General features: G+C 41.2%; 1 protein-coding gene across 1 annotated transcript in view; it reads right to left on the bottom strand.

The window, feature by feature from the left end:
• The window catches only part of MLC1 (modulator of VRAC current 1), a 304614-nt gene that overhangs the window by 261432 nt on the left and 29179 nt on the right, over positions 1-14003 (bottom strand). The window lies entirely within an intron of this gene.

Here is a 14003-nt window from a genome sequence, read left to right on the forward strand (position 1 = left end):
CGGGCTAGTTGGCCCCCAGGGACCCCCAGTATTCAAGGGGAATTAGTTCCCCCTCTGCAAACGCGCCAGGGGGCTGCCTTGCAGAGACGTGTAAACAGGCCACTCCCCTTTTCACACCTCTCTGCAACGCAGCCCCCTGGTGCAATCCGTCACCTCAAGCCCCACCCCCTCCCTGCACCACTCTGCAAACGCGTTTGCAGAGGGGGAAGTAATTCCACTTGAATACTGAGGGTCCCTGGGGGCCAACAAGCCCAACAGGTACCTCCAGTGAGCGCCACAGAGCTGCGTTGCAGAGTGTTGTAAAAAGGGACGTGGCCTCATTACACCTCTCTGCAATGCAGCCCGCTGGCGCATACTGGAGGTTCCTGGTGGGCTAGTTGGCCCCCAGGGACCCCCAATATGCAAGTGGAATTAGTTCCCCCTCTGCAAATGTGCCAGGGGGCTGCGTTGCAGAGAGGTGTAAAAAGGGGCTTGGCCTCAGAACACCTCTCTGCATCGCAGCCCCCTGGCGCATACTGGAGATACTTGCGGGCTAGTTGGCCCCCAGGGACCCCCAGTATGCAAGGGGAATTAGTTCCCCCTCTGCAAACGCGCCAGGGGGGTGCCTTGCAGAGAGGTGTAAAAAGGGGCGTGGCCTCGTTACACCTCTCTGCAACGCAGCCCCCTGGCGCATACTGGAGGTTCCTGGTGGACTAGTTGGCCCCCAGGGACCACCAGTATGCAAGGGGAATTAGTTCCCCCTCTGCAAACGCGCCAGGGGCTGCATTGCAGAAAGGTGTAAAAAGGGGCAGGGCCTCATTACACCTCTCTGCAACACAGCCCCCTGGCGCATACTGGAGATTCTTGCGGGCTAGTTGGCCCCCAGGGACCCCCAGTATGCAAGGGGAATTAGTTCCCCCTCTGCAAACGCGCCAGGGGATGCATTGCAGAAAGGTGTAAAAAGGGGCAGGGCCTCATTACACCTCTCTGCAACACAGCCCCCTGGCGCATACTAGAGATTCTTGGTGGGCTAGTTGGCCCTCAGGGACCCCCAGTATGCAAGGGGAATTAGTTTCCCCTCTGCAAACGCGCCAGGGGCTGCATTGCAGAAAGGTGTAAAAAGGGGCAGGGTCTCATTACACCTCTCTGCAACACAGCCCCCTGGCGCATACTAGAGATTCTTGGTGGGCTAGTTGGCCCTCAGGGACCCCCAGTATGCAAGGGGAATTAGTTTCCCCTCTGCAAACGCGCCAGGGGGCTGCGTTGCAGAGAGGTGTAATGAGGCCACGCCCCTTTTTACACCTCTCTGCAACGCAGCCCTCTGGCGCATACTAGAGGTTCCTGGTGGGCTAGTTGGCCCCCAGGTACCCCCAGTATGCAAGGGGACTTAATCACCCAACTTAGAACGCGCTACAGGGCGCGTTTGCACAGTGGTGAAGGTAGGGGGCGGGGCATGAGGTGATATGTGTGCAAACATGCCCTGTGGCGCGTTTTAAGTTGGGGAATAAATTCCTCTTCAATCCAGAGGTCCCCTAGGGGCCGACTAGTCCAACAGGTACCTCCAGTAAGCGCCACGGAGCTGCATTGCAGAGTGTTGTAAAAAGGGGGCGTGCCCTCTAAACACCTCTCTGCAACGCAGCTCCCTGGCGCATACTGGAGGTACCTGGTGGGCTAGTTTGCTCACAGGGGACCTCAGGATTGAAGAGGAATTATTTCCCCAACCTAAAACGTGCCACAGGGCGTGTTTGCACACGTCACCTCAGGTCCCGCCCCCTTCCTTCACTATTGAGCACAATATTCCTCTAAAATCAGCGGAACTACGAATTCCGATTTACTCACCTGTTATCACGAGAGACGTCAGTCTGCATCTTTGAGCCCAGTACAGACCCTGAAAAGTAAATCTAAACTGTACAGACCAGTAACTTGTATTTCCTTCCATAGGAATCTATTGTGTGGTTTTTACCAGAAAAGTTTCTAAGTCTCTATTTTTGAAACATAGAAATATTCCTCTAAAATCAGCCGAACTACGAATTCCGATTTACTCACCTGTAATCAGGAGAGACCTCAGTGCTGCATCTTTCAGCCCACTACTGATCCTGAAAAGTAATTCTAACCATACTTACAGTAACTTGAATTTCCTTCCAAAGGCTAACATTGACTGGTTTCACTTGGAAATTCTTCTAAATGTGGAGTCTTGGAACTTTAAAAAATTCCTCTAAAATCAGCCGAACTACGAATTCCGATTTACTCACCTGTTATAAGGAGGGGCCTCAGTGCTGCATCTTTCAGCTCACTACTGATCCTGAAAAGTAATTCCAACCATACTTACAGTAACTTGAATTTCCTTTCATAGGCTAACATTGACTGGTTTCACTTAGGAAATTCTTCTAAGTGTGGAGTTTTGGAACTTTAAAAAATTCCTCTAAAATCAGCCGAACTACGAATTCCGATTTACTCACCTGTTATCAGGAGATACCTCAGTGCTGCATCTTTCAGCTCACTACTGATCCTGAAATGTAATTCTAACCATACTTACAGTAACTTGTATGTCCTTCCATAGGAATCTATTGTGTGGTTTTCACCATAAAAGTTTCTGTCTAGAGAGGAGGAGCCAAGCTCGTGAGCGTAATGGTCGCCTTGTAGCTCGGCTCCGTCAGCCCTCTGGCCTGACTCGCATATCCTGCTGCATATCCTGCCCAGAGACTACATATTTTCGAAGAAATAGAAACGCAACATTTCGTTCTTACTCACCGTTTGAACTAGGGGCTCCGACGTGCTGCGGTTCCGAAGTTGTGCCCCCCGAGGGGACCCGGGCCTTCGTGGTGCTGAGACCGGGGCCTCGCCTATTGGATCCGGCCTGGCGTTGTGGTGACCGTCGGCCCCGGCCGAGAGAGACTGAGCCGCTGGCGAGAGCCGTTGTGTGAACATCCCGGTGATCCTGATCCGGGCCTGCCTTGGCGGCCGTGAGGCTGGTGCGGGGCGCGGTGCTCTGTGGATTGATCGTGTGAAGGAGTCCCCCCGCCGCTGCTCCGTCCATCGACCCTGGACCCTCGCGCTCGGGCTCTGTCTGTGAGGAGCGCCAGCGATAATACGGGCGGCCCCCCGCCTTGGGCGGCTCTCCTTTCTGCACCAAGGCAGCCATTGCTGGGACCCCCTGGATATCTGTAAAGGCCCACATTTGTGAACTGTCCCGGGAGTCGCGGAGAGGGGTGACGAGGCTGAACTTACAAAATGGCTGCCGACGACTTGGGCTGTGGATTTCCTCGTGATGGCGGTCTTGGGTTACTGGACTGCACGGGGACATGGACATGTGTGCACGAGCCTACGATTGGAGACGTTCTTGATGCCCTGAGATCCTGGCACGCGGCCTTGGCCCCCGGTGCTCCTGGAGACTCGTTGTGGTCCGCCGCCATCTTGGGTGGACGCTTCTTCATGCTCCCCTCTTGTCTCAGTAATGCCACTGCCTCGCCCCCCTCGGTCGCTACGAGGGGTGCTGCCGCTGTTCATCGACGGGTCTGCAGGCCGGTGGCTTTGGGACCTCCTGCTCTTCGATGTTTGGAGTTTGGGGACTTGGATGTCGTGCGGGGGCCCGATCCTCCCCGAATGCCTGAGAAAAAATGGTGAACTGCAGCGTGTTTTTGCCTTGGTGAGGTCGTGTTTCTATTTTGCTGGGAACCCCCCGCTTCTTCGAACGGCGAGACTGAACTCCTGTCTTTTACTGCCCTTGTTGCTATTCCTGAGACATTTGAACTGCCTATTTGAACTTTTGTTCACTTGCCTGCCGATTGACCTCCCTGGCCTATGTCTTTATCGTAATTATTTTCATTTGTGTGCTTGCCTCGCATCGTGTTGCTCACTTCACACTGTCATATGGTGGGTGGTAATTGTGGTTAGGAAAGGACTGGGGTGAGATGAACGGCTCCCGGTGGATTATTGGTGTACGGATTCGCGGCGCAGTTTCTCATATTCATAGTGCCGTGGGTGACCCCCCTGTAAGCTCTATGGCGCTCGAAGTCGTGTCGTTCTGGTTCACACGTAATATGATTGTATGGTTGGGCGGAGGGCTGTGGCCGACTGTATTTGTTTCTGCTCTCTTGCTCCTCCCTCCCATTTATTACTTTTGTTTTCATGTTCTTCTTTTTGTCTCTTTATTCCTCTTCTCTCTTGTCTCTACTACATTTCGGGTTCTGGTTTAGGGCGACAGGCGCGCTGTTTGGAGGGTAGGCCGTAGCCTTCTGCAGGGGTGCTGGGTGGGATGGGTGGGTTGGGTCTTCTTTGATGTTTTATTTTCTTCAGTTCTATGGCCCTTTTGTGTCTCTTTATTGGAGTGCCGCGTCTGTCCTTGCCTTCCGTGGTATTGTTGGGGTGGGGTCTGTAACGTCTCTGTTCCTCTTTTCATAGTTCTGCTGCTTTCCATTGCGACTCCCATGCCCTCCTCGTTGCTAATATTCCTGTTCTTTTATGTGTTCCTCGCTACGGGGCGCTTGTTTCGGCGAGGCATTCTTCTCTTTCAGTCTGTGTTTTCCTTTCCCTCTCTTCTCTCTTCTCCCCTTCTCCCCCCCCCCTTTTTTCCTTCTCTCCTAAGGTTAGTATGACGGGTCAGTCTTGGTGATGTCGCAATTCCGGCCCCTTTGTTCTATTTCCAATGTGCTACTGGGTGGTGGGGGTGCAAAGATGTTAGTAATTGCATATTGATTTGTGTTCACCGCACCTGTTTTTATACCGATGTATACAGTGCTGATACTCCTGCATTGCTGCCCTTTAGCCTTTATGTTGCCAAGGCTTTGTTTTGGGAATCCGGATTCCTCTTTGTTGTCGCTGAGCCTGTCGTGCTCCTTATTGTTACGTTATAAAATTAACCTTCTTTGCTCCTGTTTGCTGGCCGTCTAGATCCTCTTTCCTCCCCCCTTTTTAAGATTGTATTGAACGCGCTCCTTTACGATTGATTCTGTACCTTTCATTCTGGATTTCTTGACTGCTTTCTCGTATCGTAGCCGGCCAGTTCGGTTGTAGGCCCAGCTTTGTATATCCTTTCTATACAAATAAAGGTTTATAAAAAAAAAATTTAAAAAAAAAAAGTTTCTGTCTATTTTTGAAATGTACAAATATTCCTCTAAAATCAGCCGAACTACGAATTCCGATTTACTCACCTGTTATCACGAGAGACCTCAGTGCTGCCTCTTTCAGCCCACTACTGATCCTCAAAAGTAATTCTAACCATACTTACAGTAACTTGAATTTCCTTCCATAGGGTAACATTGACTGGTTTCACTTGGAAATTCTTCTAAGTGTGGAGTTTTGGAACTTTAAAAAATTCCTCTAAAATCAGCCGGACTACAAATTCCAATTTACTCACCTGTTATCAGGAGAGACCTCAGTGCTGCATCTTTCAGCTCACTACTGATCCTGAAAAGTAATTCTAACCATACTTACAGTAACTTGAATTTCCTTTCATAGGCTAACATTGACTGGTTTCACTTGGAAATTCTTTTAAGTGTGGAGTTTTGGAACTTTAAAAAATTCCTCTAAAATCAGCCGAACTACGAATTCCGATTTACTCACCTGTTATCAGGAGATACCTCAGTGCTGCATCTTTCAGCTCACTACTGATCCTGAAAAGTAATTCAAACCATACTTACAGTAACTTGAATTTCCTTCCATAGGCTAACATTGACTGGTTTCACTTGGAAATTCTTCTAAGTGTGGAGTTTTGGAACTTTAAAAAATTCCTCTAAAATCAGCCGAACTACGAATTCTGATTTACTCACCTGTTATCAGGAGAGACCTCAGTGCTGCATCTTTCAGCCCACTACTGATCCTGAAAAGTAATTCTAACCATACTTACAGTAACTTGAATTTCATTCCATAGGCTAACATTGACTGGTTTCACTTGGAAATTCTTCTAAATGTGGAGTTTTGGAACTTTAAAAAATTCCTCTAAAATCAGGCAAACTACGAATTCCGATTTACTCACCTGTTATCAGGAGAGACTTCAGTGCTGCATCTTTAAACTCACTACTAATCCTGAAAAGTAATTCTAAACATACTTACAGTAACTTGAATTTCCTTCCATGGGCTAACATTGACTGGTTTCACTTGGAAATTCTTCTAAGTGTGGAATTTTGGAACTTTAAAAAATTCCTCTAAAATCAGCCAAACTACGAATTCGATTTACTCACCTGTTATCAGGAGATACCTCAGTGCTGCATCTTTCAGCTCACTACTGATCCTGAAAAGTAATTCTAACCATACTTACAGTAACTTGTATTTCCTTCCATAGGATATCATTGCCTGCTATATAAAATATATATAAATTAAAAAAATATAAAATAAAATTAAAAAATTACAATTTCAATATTTTTTAAAACATTTTTTTTCAATTCATATTAAAAATATGTCGTAAATTAAAAAATAAAATATCAAAAAATAAATACTTTAAAACAATGTAGTAAATCAGTATAAAAAAATAGAACAATTAATACATTTAAAAATTATCATTTACAAAACCTTTGAAATTCACTGAAAAAACCATAGGTTTCACACATGTTATAGTTAGCTGGACATTTCACTCATACAAAACCAGTGAAATTCCCCCGTTATAGTTAGTTCAGCTAACTATAACCCGCGCGCCCGCAATGCACTGCTGATGATGTCACATATTACATCACTCATGACATGGTCAGTGACATTACTCATGACATCACTGATGACATCTCAAATTACATCACTGATGACATCACTGATGACATCATCCGGTGAATGTGTGTCTTTCTGAAAAATAAATATTTTTTATATATATATATATTTAAAGGTCGATGGGAGAATAAATGGGTAAATAAGTGTCTAAATGGATTTTTTTTGTAAAAATGATTGCATAACTGACTTATTAAGTGTATCTTAGTGAATACATGTATTAGCAAGTAATGTTTAAATATGTAAATATCTGAATCAGTGTCTCACTTTATCTATAAATGGCTGCATGGGTTGGTGTGTAGCTACATGAGTGTCTATATGGGTTATTAGTTGGTTTTTTTGAGTATCAGTATGAGTGTCTGCATGGTTCGGTGGGGAGTATTACTTAGCGCATAGATGCATGAATGAGTGACTCACTGTTTGTATGTGTTTTGAAGACAGCATGTATGCAGGACTGTAGGGGTGGATGAGTGTGTGTATGGGTGTGTTAGTGAGTGAATGACTGTCTCAAAAGTATCTTTATGAGTAACTACATATGTTTTAATCTAGTTTATGTGAGTATTGATGTGTATAAGTGATTATATGTGAGAGTGAGAGATTGGAAGACTTCCTGTATAAATAAGCATGTGTTTCTATAAGTGATTGTTTAAGAGAGTAAGTATGTTTACGTTTCTGTAAAAGTAAGTGTAGTGGTGTGTGTATAGCTGTATATGCAAATAAATGGATGTTTGATAGTTTATTTGCATGTGTGAGTATGTGTGTGAGTAACTCTATGGATGAGTGTCGGTGTGTAACAGGATGTACAGGTGTATGAGTACATATGATGAGTGAGTACATGTATGAGTAACTATATAGAACTGTTGGTGAATGAGTGGATGTGTATGTAGATGGTGGAATTACTGAATAGGTTGTTGTAACTGGTATTGAAATCTACATTTTTTGAAAATGTTAGTTTCTATTTTTGAATGTGTGTATCAAAGGTTGTATTACGCTGAGAGGAGGTCTGCCACTTGTTCACAAGGATGATGTCATCAGTGATGTCATCAGTGATGTCATTTGAGATGTCATCAGTGATGTCATGAGTAATCTGTTTTTAGTACCTGTTGCATGCCTAAATGAACAAAAACAAGCATTAAGTTTGAGACCATGCTCACCTCATCAATAATTAAAAGTTTCATTTTCTTCAGCACTCTTGACACTTCATAAGAAGCTTCTACAGACAACTTCTGATATTCTAATTTGTTATCATGCTCAACTGGTAACATCAGTAATCTATACAAAGTAATTCCTTTAACTTTGTGCGCAGCTAATCCAGTTAGAGCTGTTACCACACAAGATAAATATGAACCAGTAGTTTTTTAAGATATCTGGTCAAAACGTAAATTTTAAAACTTTTACCTGCTCCAGCTTGAACACTGATGTACATCAGCATACGTTTAAATGATAAACTAACACATTCTTTTTTTATGCAACTAACAATGTTCTATCTGTTCTCTCACTTGTACATATATTTCTTTCTGTTCAATATTTACTTGTTCTTCTATCTTTTCCAACGTAATATTCTCCACTTGTGCTTGTTGCATTGAAATTTTGACTTCATGCATAGCAATCGCTGATTCATTTTCCACTATTGGTTGTCCGAGTGGATCATGAATACATGGACCAGAACTTTGACTATCTTGAGAACTTTCATTAACTATTTCAGCTGTAATAGCCTTTTCCTGTTCAACTTCATCAGCCAACATTTTTAAATATATAGGGAAAATTGTACATGCAATGCTACCTTTACATGCATTAAAAGAATCTTCGTAATAGTAAAAATCTCCAAGTAATTCACTTTTGCTACACCATGGTTTGAAGAGTTGGAGAAGTGCTAAATAATAAAATTCTCGCTTATCTGGAGTTTCACAACTGAGGGGCATTTTACCAACAAGTAGCGATAATTATCGCTAAATAGGCTTAGCGACGATTTGTTTATCGCTGCCTATCGCTGGATATGTTAGCGGAGAAAACATGCTATTAGCAACGTTTTTCTCCATTGTGCTAAAATATCCAGCGATAGCGGCGAAATGCATGAATATCACTGAGAATACAGCGATATTCACGCATTAGCGACGAAATGCTCTTAGCCATGTTATCCACCTCCCATTGGATAACATGGCTAAGAACTGGTCTGAGCAGGCGTTGGTTTTTGGCGATAGCGGGAATATTTCCATCGCTATGCCTGCCTTGCTAATAGGCGATAGCGACATTAGTGACTGCTTTCAGTCGCTAACAGGTTGGGTATGCCCACTTTGCATGTCATTAGCGATAAATATCGCTAACATGCAAAGCGGGCCCCAAACCGCTCGCTATCGCCTAAAAGCTGTCGCTGACATCAGTTAGCGACAGCTTGCTAATAAAGTGATAGAATTATCGCCGCTATAATTGCCTATCGCCACCCTTGGTAATATGCCCCTGAGTTTCTTGTGGTGAATAAGGTTACCTTTTGTATGTTTTACAAAAAATCCATGACATCCTACTGCATATTTTCCTTGTTTTAAATTCTGTTTAACATTTCTTTTGAAGCTGTAATGTTGAAGTACTTCATACAGACATAGCTGTTCCAGATGTCGACTCCTTTTCGGATAGTATGCATCCAACATATTGGTTTTAAGAATGTCTGTACTGTCTGGTTTATTTGCTTCTAAGTATTCAATCTCTTATAATGATTTTTCAATACTCTATTTCGTGGGCAGGCATAACTTAAACTTACCCAAATGATTCCACGTGATTTTGAATATAAACTTGAAGAGCACAAACGGTGTGAACATTCATAGGATCCAATTTCTTTTGCTAAGGATCTTCTCTTGTGCAATTTCTTCCCACATTTGTTTCATCTTGTTTTTTTCTGATTTCTTTATATATGATGTAGCATAGCGTGCAACAGCGATTGAGCTATCTGCGACATGCTGGATGTCCATGTTTGCTTTCCACATTTTCAAAATAACTGGATTATAGTCATTAATATACTTTGACAGTTCTGTTCTGTTTAAGTTGTAGGTATAAAATTTTCCTTTAGACTTGTATTTTAGTCTGCAATACTTTCCACAACGGTGACTTTAGAAACGTAGAACTTGCTGTCTCAAGCTTCTATCTCCTCCTTCTCTTGGAATCTCACATGTCACATACTGTTCAATGAAAGACAATACTATTTCATCTGAATCAGTTCAAAATGTAGGTGCATTCTTGATCCATAATAGCATATGTATATGAGGAGCACCTCTCTCTTGATACTCCTTTCCCCAAAAGAAATTGGTAACTTCTCCAAGAGGTTGATTCTTTTTATTGAAGATAAAAGGCACCATTGCTCGAAACCTATGATTAAAATATCTGCACACATTTACAGGATCCAAAGAACACAGTTCTCCAGGTGTCTTTAGAACAAAACAATTTATATTGGAATTTGCTTCTCGTCTTCTCTTAGTTGGAACCAAGGCTTCTTCATCTTTAGAGAGTAGCCCGTCTATATGAGTTCGGCTTGGGGAGTCAAGTGAATGGGTGCTTAGTTTTGATTCTAGAGCCCAGTTATTATAAGAAGACCAGATTTAAAATCTTGAAAGCAGATCCGGAGGAAATTTCAGATCTCCAATATAAATATATATATACTCCATTTGCAGCTACAGAGGTGCTTCCATCAATGTTCCGGGAACAAGTCACTTTTGAACGGGCTAATAAAGGGATCTGTTCGTTGAGGGATCTCTTTAAGGATGGGCAATCGGAAATATTTGAAAAACTGCAGGAAAAATATGACCTCTCTTTAAAAAACTTTACAAATAAGGAGTTTCCTGGGGGAATAGAATGGCATCAAGTTTTGGGAAAATACCCTTGGTGGAAGCTGTGCAACTGAAATCTAGGCTAGGAAAGATTTATCGTATTCTGCTTGATTCCTTTCACGATGATCTGGGTGTACATTCTGATAAATGGGCAAGTAAGCTTGTGGAGGGAACAGTAGATATAGAGGATTCCCTCATATTAGCTAGCCAGATTCTAATTACCGTGAGCCTTAAGAGCCAACACTTTATGTCAGTCTTCGACCTGTATTATACCCCTGCGATTGCCAAGTGGAAGGGATTGAGAGGAGGGAAATGTAACAGATGCGATATCCAAGCAGCAGACACTGTCCATATGTTCTACTCTAGTCCAAAATTTGATACTTTTATACACGACATAGAAACATTCTTAGTTACGATTTCGGGGATATAAGTTTCTGTTACACCGATTCTTTTAATTTTGGGAGTAGGGAACAATACTGAAGCAGATATTAGGGTAAAGGCTGAGACAGGTTTTGTATTATTAGCTATGGCAATTGCCCGTTTGTGTATTACATCTCAATGGATTAGTCCTGATCCCCCAACCTTTAACAACTGGCGTGCAAAACTACTTTCTATATATAATATTGAGTCATCATTATATAAATTGAGAGGACGGAGGAAGAAAGAGATGGGACAACGAATATGGGCCCCTATTGCGGACCTAGTTGGTTAAAATATCGAGAGTGATATATGTATCCCTTTGCAGCCCCTATATCTAAAAAAATGTTTCCTTCTTCTTTTCTTTTTTCTTCTTTTTTTTTGCTTCCTTAATGAAATTAATTGTTATAAGGCAATAAAGTACCAAATATCTATGATGTATATAGTGATCTATTGAATGTTATATTATTTGATGTATTGCTTTTTTTTGTACGTCCTTATATCCCTGTAGGATTGTCAATATTTTAAGTTTTTGGTGTTTTAAGCAGCAACATTGATAAAATGAATTGTTATAAGGCAATAATGTATCAAATATCTTTGATGTATATAGAGATCTATTGAATGGTATTTGATGTATTGCTTTTTTTTGTACGTCTTTATGTCCCTGTAGGAGTGTCAATATTTTATGTTTTTGGTGTTTTAAGCAGCAACATTGATGGAAGTCTGGCTGTATGTTAAGAAAAAACCAAAGATAAAAACAATTTAAAAAAAAAGGAATTTGCATCTTGTAGAAATTAAAGCAAATCTTCCCATGCATACTCCGCACAGCTAAGTGTCACAAACCATGTTGGTGTACCTAAGTTCCATAACATACACTTCAGTTCTCCATGACGATACCAATACTCATTTGTTCCTCATTAATATGCCATCAAATGAATTAACTGTACTTCTAAATTTTCATCTGCTTGTTAAACTTTCTCCACAAATTCTTTCGCTGAAAGAAGTGACTGATGAACACCAGTTTTAAGTATGTGGTTCACTGCATAGGACAGAGAAGACAGATCACTTTCAAACAAAAGGTGAAATATAGATGGAATACACTGTCGAAATCTAGGATCTTCAGAGTATAATCTTCTGAAGCTGGAATCCGTACAAGTCGGTCCTCATATTGTCCACCTTCTCCAGGAGGAAACAGCTGTGGAAAATAATGAGCTTCCAAGCTTTTCTCCCATAATCTAATTGGAGTTCCCTTTGCTTTTTTCATTTGAAATAACTCAAAGCTGTTTCCTACTACTTCTTTTGAATGTAGAGGACATATTGTGTAATGTTCATAAATCTCGTCACTCCTTGACTCGTCCACTTTCTCTATTTGGCCACTTGAAATTTCAGATTCATCTTCCAAACGTATTACCTGCTCTTCCACATTTACACTTTTATAATAAATATTGTTCTACACAAGATACAATGTAGTACTTTTGAAGTTTATTAACATCCACAAATTCTTGTCATATTTTCTGACTCTTTGTTGGTACTCCGTTTACTAGAATGACTATTGCTTCATTTTCCTCTTTCTCTCCATCAACAATTTCAATATTTTTTATAAAATCCAAAGGTAAGTACACCACTCTTTCTTTCAGCCCTCTTTGTAAGTCTTTTGTGGCATTTTTCCTGTTTTAGGCTCCATTCAAATTATAGTTTGAAATGGATGAACAGATTGAATTAGAACTGACTCATATGTATTCAAAACTACCAGTTCTTCCGGGAATAGCTACTAATTCTAACTTATTATGTACTGTTCCAGCGGGCATCTTGTTCTCTTCTAATTTGTTATAACAATATTTACAAACACGTTAATCACTGCCTAACTCAAATTGACCTTCCACTAACAAGTTGCAAATTCCTTCCATTTATCATTATTCTTCTTTTCAGATTTTAAATACAAATCAACATTCCTAGTTTGAGTTTTATAATTAGTACGTCGACAACAAACACACAAATGGTTTGGCATTTCAGAGCACACTATGTTAAACTTTCCAATTTCTTCTTCAAATTGATCAATCCTAATCACTTTCCCATCTTCTTCAACATCTGTAATTGTCAAACTTTCACTTTCAATGCACTGCTCTTCTGAACTAAAGTATCGGAACTCAATATCATCACACTTTATTTGTACATCTGATAAAGAACCGTGTAAAAGAGCTGTATTCAGTTCACTTAAACAAAATGCAGGACTTTTTACATAGTACACTTTCCTTCCAAACTTCCGCATTTCTGAATGGTGTACTGCTAACATCCTCAAGTGATGAAAAACACTTTCACACACTTTTCTTGAAAGACAAGCCAGAGAATGCCCATGTTTCTCAGTATATTTTCTTACATTACATGGATCTAGTCCTTGTAACTACCTAATTTTCTGTGCATATTCTCGTAACAAATTTCGCATTATATCAATAGATTCCTGTTGAATGCTACAAATACTGCTACAACCCCACTTATACACAGGACCTTGTGTATATTTCCCTTGCACCTTTTCAGCTATTACCTGTTCTGCACTAATACCAACATTTTCTTCTTTTGGAACAGGACAACCATTCTGAACTTCGTAGCAATGACCACTAGTATCAACTGCATATGGTAAACTATTTTCTTGCAAGTAACTCTCTTCATTAAAAAAAGGTTCACTATTAGACGTATGTTTCCATTTTACACTGACGATTTTACAAAAGTTGCTTCTGTTCACAAGTCTTTCAGAATCTCTATGCTGTTTCTATTTCAATTGCAGCACTTTCTTTTTATATTTGCGGCATCCATTTATTAAATTCTGAATTACTCTAATTCGAAAAAGTGACGAATTTCTTGAAATTGTTTTTGTCTACGGGTAACAAATACTCTTTCGTTATCATGATTTTTTTCTTGCAATTTGAAGTTGAAGTCTGCTTCTCCTTACTTGAAAAAATCTTCTTTTTCCTTTGTATGATGTTATTTTCATGAAATGTTAGTAATACTTTTTTTTTTAATTGTCTAGTTTTTTCCAGAAGAAAGTCTTTTTGTAGTACTCTCCTTTACTTGTAATCCGCATTTGTGACTTTTCTTCAAGTA

The sequence above is a fragment of the Lissotriton helveticus genome, chromosome 1_1 (assembly GCF_964261635.1).
Source record: "Lissotriton helveticus chromosome 1_1, aLisHel1.1, whole genome shotgun sequence".
Classification (NCBI taxonomy): Eukaryota; Metazoa; Chordata; class Amphibia; order Caudata; family Salamandridae; genus Lissotriton; species Lissotriton helveticus.